The sequence below is a fragment of the Rana temporaria genome, chromosome 9 (genome assembly GCF_905171775.1).
Source record: "Rana temporaria chromosome 9, aRanTem1.1, whole genome shotgun sequence".
Lineage (NCBI taxonomy): Eukaryota > Metazoa > Chordata > Amphibia > Anura > Ranidae > Rana > Rana temporaria.
In genome coordinates, this window is record NC_053497.1 from 136,399,836 (window position 1) to 136,416,089 (window position 16,254).

Sequence of the window (16,254 nt, forward strand, 5' to 3'; positions counted from 1 at the left end):
TGGCCAATGGTACATGCACAAAGAATCTCTTTAACCCCCCCGGCGGTATTCCCGTGTCTGGCTCGGGGTGGAATTTCAGGACCAAAAGCGGTAACCCCGAGCCAGACTTAGGATCACCTCACAGTGTCCACAGGCACAAGTTACTTACCTTGCCCCCGCGATGCCTCCCCGATGTGTGATCGAGCAGTGTACTCCTCGCTCGATTCACAGTGCTGCCGAGCTCCGCTCCCTACGATGTTACGACGCACGGGGGTGGAGATCGGCACCAAATTTAAAAAAGTAAATAAACACAATACATACAGTACACTGTAATCTTATAGATTACAGTACTGTATGAAAAAAATACACCCCCCCCCCCCCTTTGTCCCTAGTGGTCTGCCGAGTGTCCTACATGCACTTTAATAAAAACTGTTCTTTCTGCCTGGAAACTGGAGATTGTCCATAGCAACCAAAAGTGTCCCTTTATGTCAAAAGTGATTTTAGAGCAGCTAGAAAACAGCGATAATAAATTAGAGTCACTTGCAGAATTGAGCGATATCGATTTGTGGGGAAATTCGTCATCAAAAAATTAAAAGTAATAATTGTTATTATATTATCTTATTATAATTTTGTGTTTCAAATTTTATTATACCCAGGATGTCTACTAGATTCTTGTTTGGACAGATTTAAGTGAGTTATTTCTAAGAATTGCAGGCCTACAATATAAAACGCCAAATTTCAATGCAAAATAATTTCAGCACCTAAAATCTGAATTAGTCCATACCACCAGGAAGGTTAACCAACCCTTACCATATTCAAACTTAGAAAAAAAAATGTTTTAGGTCTATAGATACCACTACTAACTTAAACATAAGTATATGAAATAGATTTTTGATTTCTTTCTTCATGAACTTCTTGGCAAGTTTGAAAAGCCATCTGTAAGGCATGTCCCACAACAAGCTACGTCAGCTGAAGAGGAAGGCCATGTTCAGACAGCAAGAGGAAACGCCGGTCCTAACCGACCAAACAAGCTGACGACAGGGGAGGTCTACAGGCTCTTGTTTTTCCTCTTACGCCTCTCCGGAAGTCAAATAGATTTGTAGATTTAAATGTCTCCATATGTCTATTTAAACGCCCACATCCTTTTAAAGGCAATTATGCCGACAATAACAGCCAACCGCACAGAAACGATTTAGCAAGCAGCAAGTATATTCTTTACACACTATATATTTTCTGACTCATGCATGAGAAGGGACTTCTAATAAACCATAACAAACCATAAACACAGCAGCCGCACTCACCGTGTGCAAAGATTCATGGGAAAATAAAGCCATGTAGCAAATATGTCTGCTTACAGCTACCGATCAGGCCTACAAATTGCAGTTGTATACAAATCTCAACACATCCACATGAAGCCCAATGGCTGAACACAATATCACAGAGCAAACCAGTATAAGCCGGCAGATACAATGTATGTTAAATAGGTGCACTAGACAGATTAAGAATATAAACATGCTATGCAAGATAGAAAGCTCATCTTCCCAACCTCACCCAACCGCTGGGTACTCAATAATTTCCACAGGGATTGGAATACCTGGCCAGGTGGGTGTAGATTGGGGGAGGGGTATGATGTGTAGGGTACAAGCTTTGGATGCAGGCTCACAGTAGATAAGGTTCTTTAGGTAACATAGGTGAGGAGATTATTATTAAACATAAGGTGTAGTGGTTCCCTCGGGTATAAAGGCTGTGATTGGCTCTCAGCTGTTCTGCAATTCTATATTTAATGTAGATTGTTTTCTCTGCCCAGATTTCTGCCAAAGTACATGTTGGGGTGCAGCTGCTGTGGCAATATGTGGCAGGTACACATTACAGGGAGTAAGGGGGGTACAGGGTATGAGGGGAGGACAGCCTATAAAGAAAGGGGTAGAGCAGTAGGTAGAACGTACAGGTTAAGATGGAGGGGGTAAAGACTAGGAATCAGAACGCAGAGTAGTTGGTTTATAGTACAGACTATGATTGGGGGGGGGGGGGGGGGAACAGGCTGTAGTGGAGCAGGAGAGTAGTACAGACTATGATGGGGGGGTGACACAGGCTGTGGAGGGAGGGGGCGTTATAGTACAGGGAAGGGGCAAAGGAGGGGGGGGGGGAATAGTACTACAGTACAGACTGTGAAAGGGGGTACAGTACAGGTCGTATTTGGAGGACACAGACTCTAGTACAAGCTGTGGATGTAGTACAATAGTAAAGGCTGTGCATGGTCATCAAAAGGGGGGGGGGTGTACAGACTATGAGGGAGATATAGTACAGGCTGTGGAGGAGAGGGGGGTATGTATACATGCTATGAGGGAGTTGTAGTACAGGCTGTGGAAAGGGGGGGGGTACAGGCCATGGAGGAGGGGTGAACAGACTATATGATGATGGGGTTGTAGTACAGGCTGGAGGGGTTACAGACTATGAGGGAGATATAGCACAGGCTTCGGAGGGGAGGTATAGGCTATGTAGGAGGGGGGGTACAGGTTATGTAGGAGGGGGGGGGGGGGGGGGGGTAGAGCCTAAAAGGGAGATATAGTACAGGCTTTGGAGGGGGGGTAGGTACAGACTGTGCAGAACAGGAGGGAGGGGGGGTGGTAAAGCGCAAGAGGGAGATATAGTACAGGCTTTGGGGGGGGTAGACTGTGCAGAAAGGGGGGGGGGCATAGGCTACGTAGGGGGGGGGGGGTACAAGCTGTGCAGAAGGGGGGGGGGGTGTATCGGTTATGTAAGAGGGAGATATAGTACAGGCTTCGGAGGGGAGGTAAAGGCTATGTAGGAGGTGGTATAGGCTATGTAGGAGGGGGGGGTATAGGTTATGTAGGAGGGGGTACAGACTGTGCAGAAGGGGGGTATAGCCTAAAAGGGAGATATAGTACAGGCTTTGGGGGGGGGGGGTAGACTGTGCAGAAAGGGGGGGGCATAGGCTACGTAGGGGGGGGGGGTACAAGCTGTGCAGAAGGGGGGGGGTGTATCGGTTATGTAAGAGGGAGATATAGTACAGGCTTCGGAGGGGAGGTAAAGGCTATGTAGGAGGTGGTATAGGCTATGTAGGAGGGGGGGGGGGGGTATAGGTTATGTAGGAGGGGGGTACAGACTGTGCAGAAGGGGGGTATAGCCTAAAAGGGAGATATAGTACAGGCTTTGGAGGGGGGTAAGTACATATTGTGCAGAACAGGAGGGGTAAAGCCTAAGAGGGAGATATACTACAGGCTTCGAAGGGGGGGGGGTAGACTGTGCAGAAAGGGGGTATAGGCTACGTAGGGGGGGGTACAATCTGTGCAGAAGGGGGGGGGGTGTATTGGTTATGTTTGAGGCGGTAGAGCCTAAGAGGGAGATATAGTACAGGCTTTGGGGGTTACAGGCTGTGCAGAAAAGGGGGAGGGGGTATACACAGGCCCGGACTGCGGGCCGGTGATGAGGGGGAAGGGGCGCTGACTGTGCTTGGAGGCCTTTGGTCGTGAGAAGAGAAGAGAAGCCTTCCCTCCCCTCCCCCCCGGGTCCCGTACACAGAATGATGGAGGAAGATGGCTGCTGGGCCTGAGCGAACAAAGCTGCGGCCTGGGCCCGTCCTCTCCCCGCCTCCTCCCGGAATGGGGTTTCCCGTACAGCCGTTCATCCCCCCACCAATACCCACCTGGTCTGATGGAGCGCTCCTTTCTGCGGATTACAATGGGATGCCGGGCTCGGGACGGGCGCTTAGTGATCGGGATAGCGGCGGATTGAAGGCGACTCAGCTCCGGCTTCGCCTCTCTCCTCCGTCTTTCTCGCTGTGTATTTTCTCCTCTGGCCCCGCCTCTCTCTCCGCTGTCAATCATTGGACAAGAAGAAGGGAGGGCCCCTGTCTGAGGACAGCCAACAGCGGCCTCTGCCGTCTCCCAGTGGAATTACAACAACACAGCCCCTGTCAGGTGCTCTGTCAGCGCACAGCCACCTCCTGTAAATGGAGTCGGGCTTTCCTCTTGTGATGATATTCATGGCTTCTCTAATATTCCACAATCTCTTTATAAATTTCAAATATTAAGAGTAAAACTAATCATTAAACACTTCATTATCAGGACATTTGCTGCTTTTCAACACTGCGCTACTTTAACTGGTAATTGTGCAGTCATGCAACACTGTACACAAATGTCATTTATATCATTTTTTTCCCCCACAAATAGAGCTTTCCTGGCCCACCTCAGGTCAGCACACAATTGGTTAACTCCTCCTCTGGAACCCACAAGACTCTTGCTAGCTAAATAAAAGTCAGCCTCCTTTTTTTTTTTTTTGGTCATGCTCCAGGCCACCCATTGTTTAAATTCATAAATATTGTAAATATTGTGGTTGCTGCAAGTATATCCCCCCTGCCGCACCACCAGTGTTGCCAACTGCCCATTAATTTATGGGCAGCCCATAAATTGAAGCCAATTTTCGGGCTGCCCGTAAATGTCTGTTACCGGCACCACTGCAGGTAAAAAAAGATGGCCACGAACCGACCATACAACTGTGAACCTCCTGTATCACGTCCGCAGCCTCTCTCCACCTCCTGTATCACGTCTGCAGCCTCTGACCACCTCCTGTATCATGTCCGCATCCTCTGTCCACCTCCTGTATAGCTAGATAGATAGATATACTAATAGTTTTTGCCCACTTTTTTAATCGACTGGCATATGCTGTGCCCAAATTCGGGAGCTCTGTTCCCATAGGCCTGCGCAGCCTATTGCATTAGGGTTTGCACCAGAAAGCTCAAGCACACATACATGTGTATATACATATATATAGTCGAAAGTATTGGGACACCTGCCTTTACACGCACATGAACTTTAATGCCATCCCAGTCTTAGTCCGTAGGGATCAATATTGAGCTGACCCACCCTTTGCAGCTATACCAGCTTCAGCTCTTCTGGGATGGCCATCCACAAGGTTTAGGAGTGTGTCTATGGGAATGTTTGACCATTCTTCCAGAAGCACATTTGTGAGGTCAGGCACTGTAGCACACACTAGAACCATTTGTAAAAGTTGGCTTCCTGCCAGTATACTTCACTTCAGGGGGTTGGCAACTCTACGCACCAACCCCCTAGGTTCAGCTTCTCCTAGAATTGGAAGACCCAGAATGTTGGTTGCAAACCTTCCTGAAACTGGGTGCCCTGTTTGCCAGGCCGTGGGCAATATTGCTTAAACAGCACAGATATCGTACAGGTGTGGTATTACTATGCTCTGCAATGTCCCCATTTGCCTCTCCCTTGGTGTTTTTCCTGTCTTGTATAAGCAGAACGCTGTGTCACTCTCCAGGCTTGCTTTCCAGTCTGAGAGTGGTGGTGGATGATGTCCCAGAGGGCAGGGAGAAAGGGCTGTGTGGGATAGGGACAGTCTTAGAAGCCAGCCAAAGTCCTGCCAGTTTTCTCTTGTGAAGAGGGGTTCAGGAGGCCAAATCTTATAGGCCAGGCTGCAAATTACCGTATTTATCAGAGTATAACACACACTTTTTTCCCCTTAAAATCAGGGGAAAATCGTGGGTGCGTGTTATACGCTGAATGGCTGCCTCGGAGGGGAAGGAGGGAACAAGCTCCGCCGAGATAGACAGAGCCAGATGTCTAGTGTACTTGGCTCCTCTCATTGGACCGGTGTTATGTCCATCATAGGAGCCGGGCCAAGGGGAGGGACTGGGCAGGACTGCGAGAGGAGCCGAGAGGAGCAAAGAGCACACAGGACTTCCGGCTCTGTCTATCTCCTCAGCAGGCAGATGTGTGGGCAAGAATGTGTGTAAGGGGGGGAAGAAACTGCGCTGAACCAAAACAATGGAATGAATGAATAAAAAGAATGAAAAAAGCAGCTGACACTCAAACAAACAAAGTCTACAAGCAATATGCAAAAATTAGTGTAGCGATGAATGATGTGACTAAATAAATGAAAACATCTGTGTATAAACTTAAAAGGTATATACAAATATCAAAAATGACAGTGGATCAGTTTACCCATTTAGGTATTATCATCTCAAGAGAATAGGGACTTTGTGCGGCTCAATCTTGACCCTGTGATGGTAGCAATTAAAACCAAACTGAAGGCGTGGAGCAATCTTCCCCTTTCTCTCATTGGGCGCATCAATCTTCTTAAAATGAAAGTCCTCCCTAAATTTACGTACATTTATCAGAACTCCCAACAATGGCTGACCAAAAATGTCTTTAATTCTCTTAAGCAACTCTTCCTCTCCTTTATTTGGGGGCCTAAACCGCCTAGATTCAAATACACCACTCTGACCAGGCCTGTGGACAGTGGGGGCTTGGCTCTCCCTGATGGCCACAAGTATTTCTTGGCCACTCAGCTTGTGACCGCCCATTAGTGGTTGCAGCCAGACCTGACCAACACTGCAGTGGTGCTGGAGGTGGCTATAGTGGGGTCTCTGGAGGCCTTGAAGGGGTTGCTATTCAGGGGACCTAAAACATCTCACCATCTCACCCCTTCTATGCGTACCACTATACGGGCATGGAAGGTGGGTGAGGCGCTGAGGGCACCCCAGCCGAACTCCTGGTCTCCTCACACCCCCCTGTGTTTGAACCTTAACCTATCACAGTTCAATACCATCCCGGATCCACAGGCCTAGGCCAAATACAAAATACTGACCCTTGAGCATGTTATCACCAACAGAGAGCTCACCCCCTTTCACGTTTTACGCACCAAATTTAATGTGCCTGCACATTCCCATTTTAGGCATCTTCAAATCGCTCATGCCTACAGGTGTCAGTTCTTAGGCCAACCCGTTGAATTGGCATACTCGGAGCTCGAATCCACCCTTCGGGTGAAAGACTTGGAGAAACCCACGTCTCAGCTTTATGGGTCCCTGCTGGTTGCTGCCAGCCCTGAGTTGTCCCCCTCAGCAGGAAATGGGTGGGCACCTGAGCTGGACAAGGATGACTGGAGGGAGATTTGGGACTTTCCCTTCTCCCCTCTGGTCTCAGCTAGGGACAAACTGGTCCAATACAAAATTGTGCATAGAGCTCACTACATGCCTCACAGGCTGCACCAGATGTCACCGGCACATTCTCCGGCGTGCTGGCATTGCTCCTACCAACCGGGTGACTTTTTCCCAATTTTTGGGGTTTGCCCAGCAATCGAACATTATTGGAAAGAAGTACTCCAGGTGATTGCTAAGGTCACTAAGACTCGTGTTCCTCATGATCCTAAATATTGTCTGCTGGGGCTGGTGGAACAACTGTCAATGCTCAGAGCCAGGAAAATCCTCATATCCCTGCTATTGTGATATGCTCGTAAGGCCATTACGATGAACTGGAAACAATCGTCTCCCCCCTGTCAGATTCTGGAAAAGCCTAGTGAATGCCAGTTTACTCCTGTATAAAGCCACCTACTCGGGCAGGGATTGTCCACAAAAATTTGAAAGGGTATGGACCTGTTGGCTAGAGGACAATACCACGGCAACTGATGCAGTAACCAATTCCTAGATTAACACTATCTCTCTAGTCTGTTAGTATATTGACCCAACTATTCTCATGTTGTATTATCCTCTTGGTACCAATTTGAGCACAGATTCTCCTGAACTGAACCTCTCCCCACATTGGGGTTGTAACGGTCAGGGGTTAACACCATTTACGATATTCCATTCCACCAACCCACGGCAGCTTATCCGACAATCCAGCAGACAGGACCCATTCCATCCCCCAGAATAAAGACGAGACACAAGCTCTGTTCTTTCTGGTTCAACTGATTGAATACTTTAATGGTACACTCAGCTTGTTATATACAGTTACAAGCATGCTACAGTAATCACAGGGACAATGAAACTCTCCACCCAAAACATCACACAATGGGTGCTCAATCCACATCCCAGACAGACATTCTGGCACTGCATTTAGAGGAGTTAATTACTATAGCTGACATGGCAGGTGTTATGACTCCAGCTTGTCGCACCTGCTACATAAAACACATTCTTTTAGTAAACATAATTGACATGCTAATCCACTACACCTGAGCAGTAGGGCTGCGCATCTTCACTCGTCTCACGATTCGATGCGATTACGATTATCAAGTCCACGATTCGATTCGATTAGATTCGGCGATGCATCACGATGCATCACGATTACCGACGAGCTCTCACTTCCGCTTGGGCCGCCTAGGTGGCCCTTCCTCCCCGCAATCTTCTGAGACACATCACAGGTTCCAGAAGATTGCCCAGCTATGCAGGACAGCACAGTGAGACATGTACACCTGGCTGTGAAGCTGCAAGCTGTCACAGCCGGATGCCCACAGAAGTATTGCCAGCGCCGTGGACAGAATGGAGTGTTCAGGTGGCAACATCGCTGGATTGTGGGACAGGTGAGTGTCTTTTTATTAAAAGTCAGAAGATACTTTTTTTTGTAGCTGCTGACTTTTAATATGTTTTTTTTTTACTGAACTCTGCTTTTAAATAAAAATAACCTCACTCCCTTAAAGTGGAGTTCCACCCAAAAGTGGAACTTCTCCTTTAAGCACTCCTCGCCCCCTGACATGCCATATTTGGCATATCATTTTTTTTGGGGGGGGGGTCCTCTTTTTAGTGGGACTTCCTGTCCTGGCTGCCTAGGTGACTCCTTCTGTCGCCCTAGGTGGCCCCTCCATGCCAGCGATCTTCTGGGACACAGGTCCCAGAAGTTTGGCTGGCCGAATGGCAGATCACAGTGCGCGCCTGGCCATGAAGCCGTAAGCTATCATGGCCGGGGGCCCACAGTAGATATGATGGCATTGAGGAGAGGAGCGGGGAAAGGTATGGGGCTCTGTGCGGTCGCATCGCTGGACCGTGGGACAAGTAAGTGTCGGTTTAATAAAAGTCACCAGCTACACTTTTGGTAGCTGCTGACTTTTACTAAACTAAAAAGCGGTGGAACTCCACTATAAAAAGTGATTAGTGCACTACAGGGTACAGGAATATACAAATGTGGCTGCTGTGAGGTCTGGAGGGATTATAATTCACAGCAAGTTCCCTGTACTGTCTGTGTTGAAATTTGAATGTGAAAAAAAGGGGAGGTACAGCGCAAAAAACTAATGTAAAAATTGAAAACCTGCACATGAGGCGCAGGTTGATATGTTAGTGGTAATGAATTGATGACACTAGAAAAAACAAATATATATAATCAATGGTTATTGGATGTAACATATGAAGGATAAACCCAATAATTATGACATATAGCTGGGAAATCTTCAGATAGTGCAAGAAAAAATTCTCTCAACAATACGTGCCAAAAGATGAAAATCAATCAAAGAAATCCAAATAAATATGGTGACGTATGAGTGGGTGAAAAAAATCCACAAATAATGATCAAGTGAAAAGCTGTTGAATTATGTTGCCAGTATATAATCAATGGTATAATCATATATATAATCAATAGTTATTGGATGTAACATATGAAAGATAAACCCATAATTCAACAGCTTTTCACTTGATCATTATTTGTGGATTTTTTTCACCCACTCATACGTCACCATATTTATTTGGATTTCTTTGATTGATTTTCATCTTTTGGCACGTATTGTTGAGAGAATTTTTTCTTGCACTATCTGAAGATTTCCCAGCTATATGTCATAATTATTGGGTTTATCCTTCATATGTTACATCCAATAACCATTGATTATATATATTTGTTTTTTCTAGTGTCATCAATTCATTACCACTAACATATCAACCTGCGCCTCATGTGCAGGTTTTCAATTTTTACATTAGTTTTTTGCGCTGTACCTCCCCTTTTTTTCACTTAGCTTTAAATTTGTATCTATAATTTTTGGTACCTGGCAGCACTTTTTCTTTATTCTGCGCAGTGTTTTTTTCTACTAGAAAAAGTTTTTCCTGTGTTGAAATTTCCCTGGCTTCCCAAGTTCGCACATTCCAGCACACTAGGAGTTAACACAATGGAATGTGCAAACTTAGGACACCAGAGAAATGTCAACATAGAGCACATGGAGGAGGAGAAAGAATACTGCTGTAATTAAGAATCCCCTTTTTGCAATACATGCCGTTCTAAACCATTTAATGGCCACTTCTGCATGTGCTGTTTTAAATATATACAGTCAGCTTCTCATACCTTTGTTTCTGTGTGTGTGCTGATCTCTGTATTTCCGCACATGTGACTCTGTCCTGTCCGGCCCGCCTCTCACCACTCGTTCTCCTCTTTCCCAACGTCAGTGGGAGTTCTCAGCCCCGCCCACCGACTGTACTATAGCTATCAGATGAGAAGAGAGGCGGGCGGGGCTGAGACGTAGGAGGTGAGAGGCGGGCCGGAGCTAACATGAGAGGATTCCGGAATATACAGACAGCAATATAAGTATAAAACGCTGTATATTTTAAAAAGTACATGCAGCAGTGGCCATATAGTGTATTATAGCGGCATTTAATGGAAAATGGGTATTTTATTAGAAGCGCTCGGAGCGATCTCCCGGGAGGGGCGGGGCAAGTCGGGATGACGTCACCCGACATCGATTATTGGGGCCACATGCATCGATGCCGAATCGGGGGCCCCCGAATCGCGATGCATCGATGCATCGATTATATTCAACACCCCTACTGAGCAGTCAGACATCTGACCTTTCAGACTGCCAACACATATCTATCATCAATAGAACTTCCACACAATACAGTGTAATTAGCATCACACAATAGACAATGAAATATCTTAGGAGCCCCGACTCAATTAACACCTCAAAAGTATGTGTCCCCACATGAATGAATACTGTCCTATTGACCTGTTGGGGTCAGAATAAACAACTTGTAATATTCCAAGATATCCTACAATACATGAATTATCATTAATGTCCCATCTTATGTAATCCGGGATATCAGTTCTCAGTCATCCTATGCCCCTAAGGGACAGAGGATGACCCTAGACTCAAGAGTCATTGGTGAAGCTGGCACAGGAGTACCCCGCATCCTTCAAAAGTCTCTGGGTGTCTCGGGCCATTCCGTTACAGGGGTTATAGTATAAGTTAGTTTGTTTATGTTGTATGTTGTGCCCTGTTGCAGTATGTTGCCGCATCAGAAGAACTGCCTTTGCGTGGGCAAAAGTTTGGCCCCTGCGTGGGCTCATTTTGTATGCTAATGAAAAATGTAATAAAAAAGATTTTGCAAAAAAAATTGACAGTGAAACAACGGTTCTCAGTCACAGTGAGTGATGTGAGAGAAGACCCACTATAACACATCAAAAATATGCACATGTAAAGTGAATGAGATACGTGATACAACACAATGTAACCTCATAAATGGTGGATGCCAAGGTCTCACAATAACATTAGGTGTCGTGAGAGTGAACTCACTATAACACCGGGGAGGTGTACAAACATGCGCGATGAAACACAATAAAAGTTCATAGGTAATAGACACCAAAATCCCAGTGGATGCTTCAGAGAAGTAAAAGACTTCCAGGTTGGGTGTTGGGATATAATCCAAATGATAATCCAGGGAAACTTCAAGGGGATTTTTAGATAAAAGATTGAATACTCTTACCAAGTGTGGTGAACTCACATGTCGTACGACAGTGGGTCAAACGAGCTTTGAAATCTCAGTTCCTGGTACTCCAACGTTGTAGGGATATCACACTGGATGGAATAGTGGATCCTAAGACTCCAAACAGTGTTGGGCAGGATAAGGACATCCAATCAAGAAGGGTATCTGTCTTGCCCTACATGGGTGGTTTTGGGAGTCTTGCAACCAAAGAACGGGAAACACTTGTTTTTTGCTGTGCTAATCGCTCACTCCAGCAGTTCAGGCTAGAAATGAATACACTAAATTATTTCCAGAAGCGTATTGGTCATGTCCAGCCGCAATGGCCACATTGATGTTTTTTCAGGTTTTTTAATCCCAGTGTGTGTGCGGCAGGCTGGGCTCCTCCAGATGAACAATATCCTCTCTCTCTCCTCTCCGGCTGCTGGATGTCACACTCCTCTCTCTATCTCTCTCCCTGGATCTCCTCCACCGCCACCGATCTCTGGCCCTTATTCCCCCACACACAGTAAAAGGAGCTCAGTGTTACTGGGGGACTAAGTGAATCAACTAACAGGGAGCACAGTTAGTGCTTACCATAAGGGCCGGAGATCTGCGGCGACAGAGGAGATCCAGGGAGAGATCCCGTTCTTTGGTTGCAAGATTCCCAAAACCACCCATGTAGTGCAAGACAGATACCCTTCTTGATTGGATGGAATAGTGGATCCTACGACTCCAAACAGTGTTGGGCAGGATAAGGAGATCCAGTGTGATATCCCTACAATGTTGGAGTACCAAGAACTGAGATTTCAAAGCTCGTTTGACCCGTTGATAAATACAGTAAACAGATCACAGTGGAGGTGGCTCAGAATTCCTTTTTACATGGAATAAATTTCAGAGAAGGCTGCTGGACATCCGTATGTACCAATCAGTGCAAGACACCAGAGACAACTGAGATTTGCAGTGGCTGGATGTCACTTGTAGTTTAGGTCTGCCATTTTTAGAATTGGCAAAGCACCAAAAATCTTTTCGAAGCTCTTGTTGACAGTAATAGTGGTAATTTGTTTTTGGGGATAAGGCTCTACCACTACCTGGTAACCGCTTTGATAAATGCATGCTCCAACTAGGAGCTGGCACAGCATCACAACCTAGTCCTATAAGTCCTTTCCAAGCTCGATAGGGTAGTGCACAAGGCAGTTAAAGCGGAACTACACTGCATCTAAGCACCTCAAACCAAAAACGTTATTTAATTGAGTTTTAAAATTCAGAGCAAACACCCCAGCCATTCATGTCTCCATGCGTTATTTCACTGAGAAATCACTTTGAAAAACACCCACCAGTATTACTGCCCGTGGCCATCTTCAGTAAGGGCAGATGATTCATGTAGCATTTACTTCCTGGAATCCATCTGCCATTAGTTAAGGCATGCTTAGCTGTGAAAACCCATCACCCCCGCATCCTACCACCCCACCCATTATCATCAACATCCCCATCATCCTTCTCTACCCCACCTCTGGCATCCTACCACCCCACCCCCTGTCATCATAATTTCCATCATCCACCTCTGGCATCCTACCACCCTGCCATTATCATCCTCATCCCTCCTGCATCCCACCTCTTGCATCCTATCACTATGCCCCCTATCATTATGGGGGAGATATGATCTCAGCCTCGCACCCTAATGCTGCCACCATCACCCTAAACTGCATGCTGTCATCCAACCAACTTTACCCCAACAGTTGTATCACACACCACAATACTGGCCTGCCACCCAGTGAGCAGTAATAATGTGAAGTAACCTCTAGCAACTAATTGGTGAGTGAACAGTAAAATGTGCAGTAACCTCTAGCAACCAATCAGTGAGTGATAATGATAAGCAGTAACCTATAGCAACCAATCAGTGAGTGGTCATAATGTGTCATAACCTCTAGCAACCAATCAGTGAGCAGTATTTATAAGCAGTAACCTCTAGCAACCAATGGGTAAGCAGTACTAATGTGAAGTAACCTCTAGCAACCAGTGAGCAGTAATGATGTGCAGTAACTTTTAGCACCCAATGGGTGAGCAGTAATGCATGAGAAAGCCTGCATGAATGCCCCCATAGAAAGTGGTTTCAATGGGGGTACTTGTTGGAAAGGAGGAGCCAGAAATGGTGGTTGGGGACCCGAGATGAGGAGGTTTGGGCCACTCTGTGCAATTCCATTGCACCGAGCAGGTAAGCCTAAACCGTTTACCACTTCAACACCAGGCCTATTCTGACACTTCTCTCCTTCATGTAAAAATCATATTTTTTTTGCTAGCAAATTAGGTACAAACCCCAAACATTATATATATATTTTTTTTTTAGCAGACACCCTAAGGAATAAAATGGCGGTCATTGCAACTTATTATCTATCACGGTATTTGCCCAATAATATTTCAAACGCCTTTTTTTTATTAATAAATAACAAAACAGTGAAGTTAGCCCAATTTTTTTGTACATTGTGAAAGATCATGTTACACTGAGTAAATAGATACCTAACATGTCATGCTTTAAAATTGCGCACCCTCATGGAATGGCGCCAAACTTTGGTACTTAAAAATCTCCATAGGCGACGCTTACATTTTTTTTACAGGTTACTATTTTCGAGTTACAGAGGAGGACTAGTGCTAGAATTGTTGCATATGCTCTAACGCACGCGGCGATACCTCACATGTGGGGTTTGAATGACTTACATGCGTGTTCGCTTCTGAGCGTGAGCTACCAGGGACAGGGGCGTTTTAAAAAAAAAAATGAATTTTACTTAAAGCGGTTGTATACCCCCCAAAAAAAACCCTGCAAGGCAAAGGCATAATGAGCTAGTATGACTAGCATACTAGCTTATTATCAATTACTTACCTTAGATCGAAGCCCCCGCAGCAGTCCTCGGACACGTTCTCCGTTGCCATGATTCCCGGATTGACTTCCGGGTATCACCGCTCCGGTGCTGTGACTGGACAAAGCGGCGATGACGTCACTCCCGCGCATGCGCGCGGAACGGCACGATCCCCGCGCATGCGCACATTTACGGCATTCACATCGGTGCCCGCTTTCCTGCAAATATCTCCTTAACCATGTAGGTTAAGGTGATATTGCAAGCATCTACAGGTAAGCCATAATGTAGGCTTACCTGTAGGTGCATTTATGAAAAGAGGGTATACAACCGCTTTAATTTTTTTTTATTTTTTACACTTTTTTTTTATTTTAATTTTAATTTTTTTGATCACTTTTATTCCTATTACAAGAAATTGTAAACATCCCTTGTAATAGGAATATATTATGACAGGTCCTCTTTATGGAGAAAGCAGCAGTCCTCGGACACGTTCTCCGTTGCCATGATTCCCGGATTGACTTCCGGGTATCACCGCTCCGGTGCTGTGACTGGACAAAGCGGCGATGACGTCACTCCCGCGCATGCGCGCGGAACGGCACGATCCCCGCGCATGCGCACATTTACGGCATTCACATCGGTGCCCGCTTTCCTGCAAATATCTCCTTAACCATGTAGGTTAAGGTGATATTGCAAGCATCTACAGGTAAGCCATAATGTAGGCTTACCTGTAGGTGCATTTATGAAAAGAGGGTATACAACCGCTTTAATTTTTTTTTATTTTTTACACTTTTTTTTTATTTTAATTTTAATTTTTTTGATCACTTTTATTCCTATTACAAGAAATTGTAAACATCCCTTGTAATAGGAATATATTATGACAGGTCCTCTTTATGGAGAAATGCAGGGATTGAGACCCCACATCTCTCCTCCAGGCTATAAAGCATGAGATTGGGAAAAAAATTCACTGATCTCATGCTGACAGCCGCGATTGTGGTTTTGTTTACTTCCGGGTACCCGGGTGTGACGTCACAATGTCGCGGCCGGGCCACCGTTGTGAGCTGGCCGATTCGTTCTCCGGGCCCCCTGATGGTACGGGAGAGCCCGGAGAAGCACTGGATGGTGGCAGGAGGAGGGGGACATCCCCTCCCGCCGCCTATAAGAACGACCAAGCGGCGGAACTGGGGCTATGATCATTCTTATCGTGCGCAGAATCGCCAGCAGTAAATAGTGATATCTGAATGATGACTGTATCTGCAGGCATCATTCAGATATCACCGCACAAATTCGAGGACGTCATATGACGTCCTCGGTGTAGAAGTGGTCAAATAACCAAAAAAATAAATAAATAAATAAGCATTTACAATCACTTTTATTTCCACTATAGTGAAACTCTGTTCTTGGGGAATATACATTGCATACACAATGAACAGCCCACTCACACCACACTCAGTGTAGGACTCTAGAAGAAAGAAACTCAATATCCTTAACTAAAAAAATATAAAGTACCTTTGTCACCTCCACCATAAAAAAAAAAAGCACAGCATAGAGTAAGCATGTGTTTGTAACGCCACTCATGTAATTATTGTCAAAAGGCAGAGTGAGAGCAGTAATTCTCGCTAATGGAGAATTTTTGGTACCATCCTTTTTTCAATTCCACAAGCAAGCGCAATTTTAATAATTGACATGCCTGGTCAACTTGGCTAAACTCCATGGGGGTAGATTCAGGTAGGGGAGCGCACTGCTACGGCGGCGCAGCGTACCGTTTTTACGCTACGCCTCCGTAAATTACTTGAGCAACGCTTCATTCACGAAGCATTTGCTCCGTAATTTGCGGCGGCGTTTCGTAAAAGGGGCCGGCGTAAGCGCGTGTAATTTAAATGATCCCGTAGGGGGCGTGGATCATTTAAATTAGGCGCGTTCCCACGCCGAACGTACTGCGCATGCTCCGTCAGG

At 45.8% G+C, this 16,254-nt stretch overlaps 1 protein-coding gene across 9 annotated transcripts in view; it reads right to left on the bottom strand.

Moving 5' to 3' along the window:
• Positions 1-3,816, bottom strand: part of PRRC2B (proline rich coiled-coil 2B) — a 187,126-nt gene extending 183,310 nt beyond the window's left edge. For 8 of the 9 annotated variants that reach the window (XR_005743619.1, XR_005743620.1, XM_040324610.1 and 5 more), the window contains exon 1: positions 3,647-3,816. The gene's annotated coding sequence lies outside the window, so the exon portion shown is untranslated. The remainder of the gene's footprint in view (positions 1-3,646) is intronic. The other variant, XM_040324615.1, reaches the window with a different exon arrangement.
• Between the last annotated feature and the right edge of the window lie 12,438 nt (positions 3,817-16,254).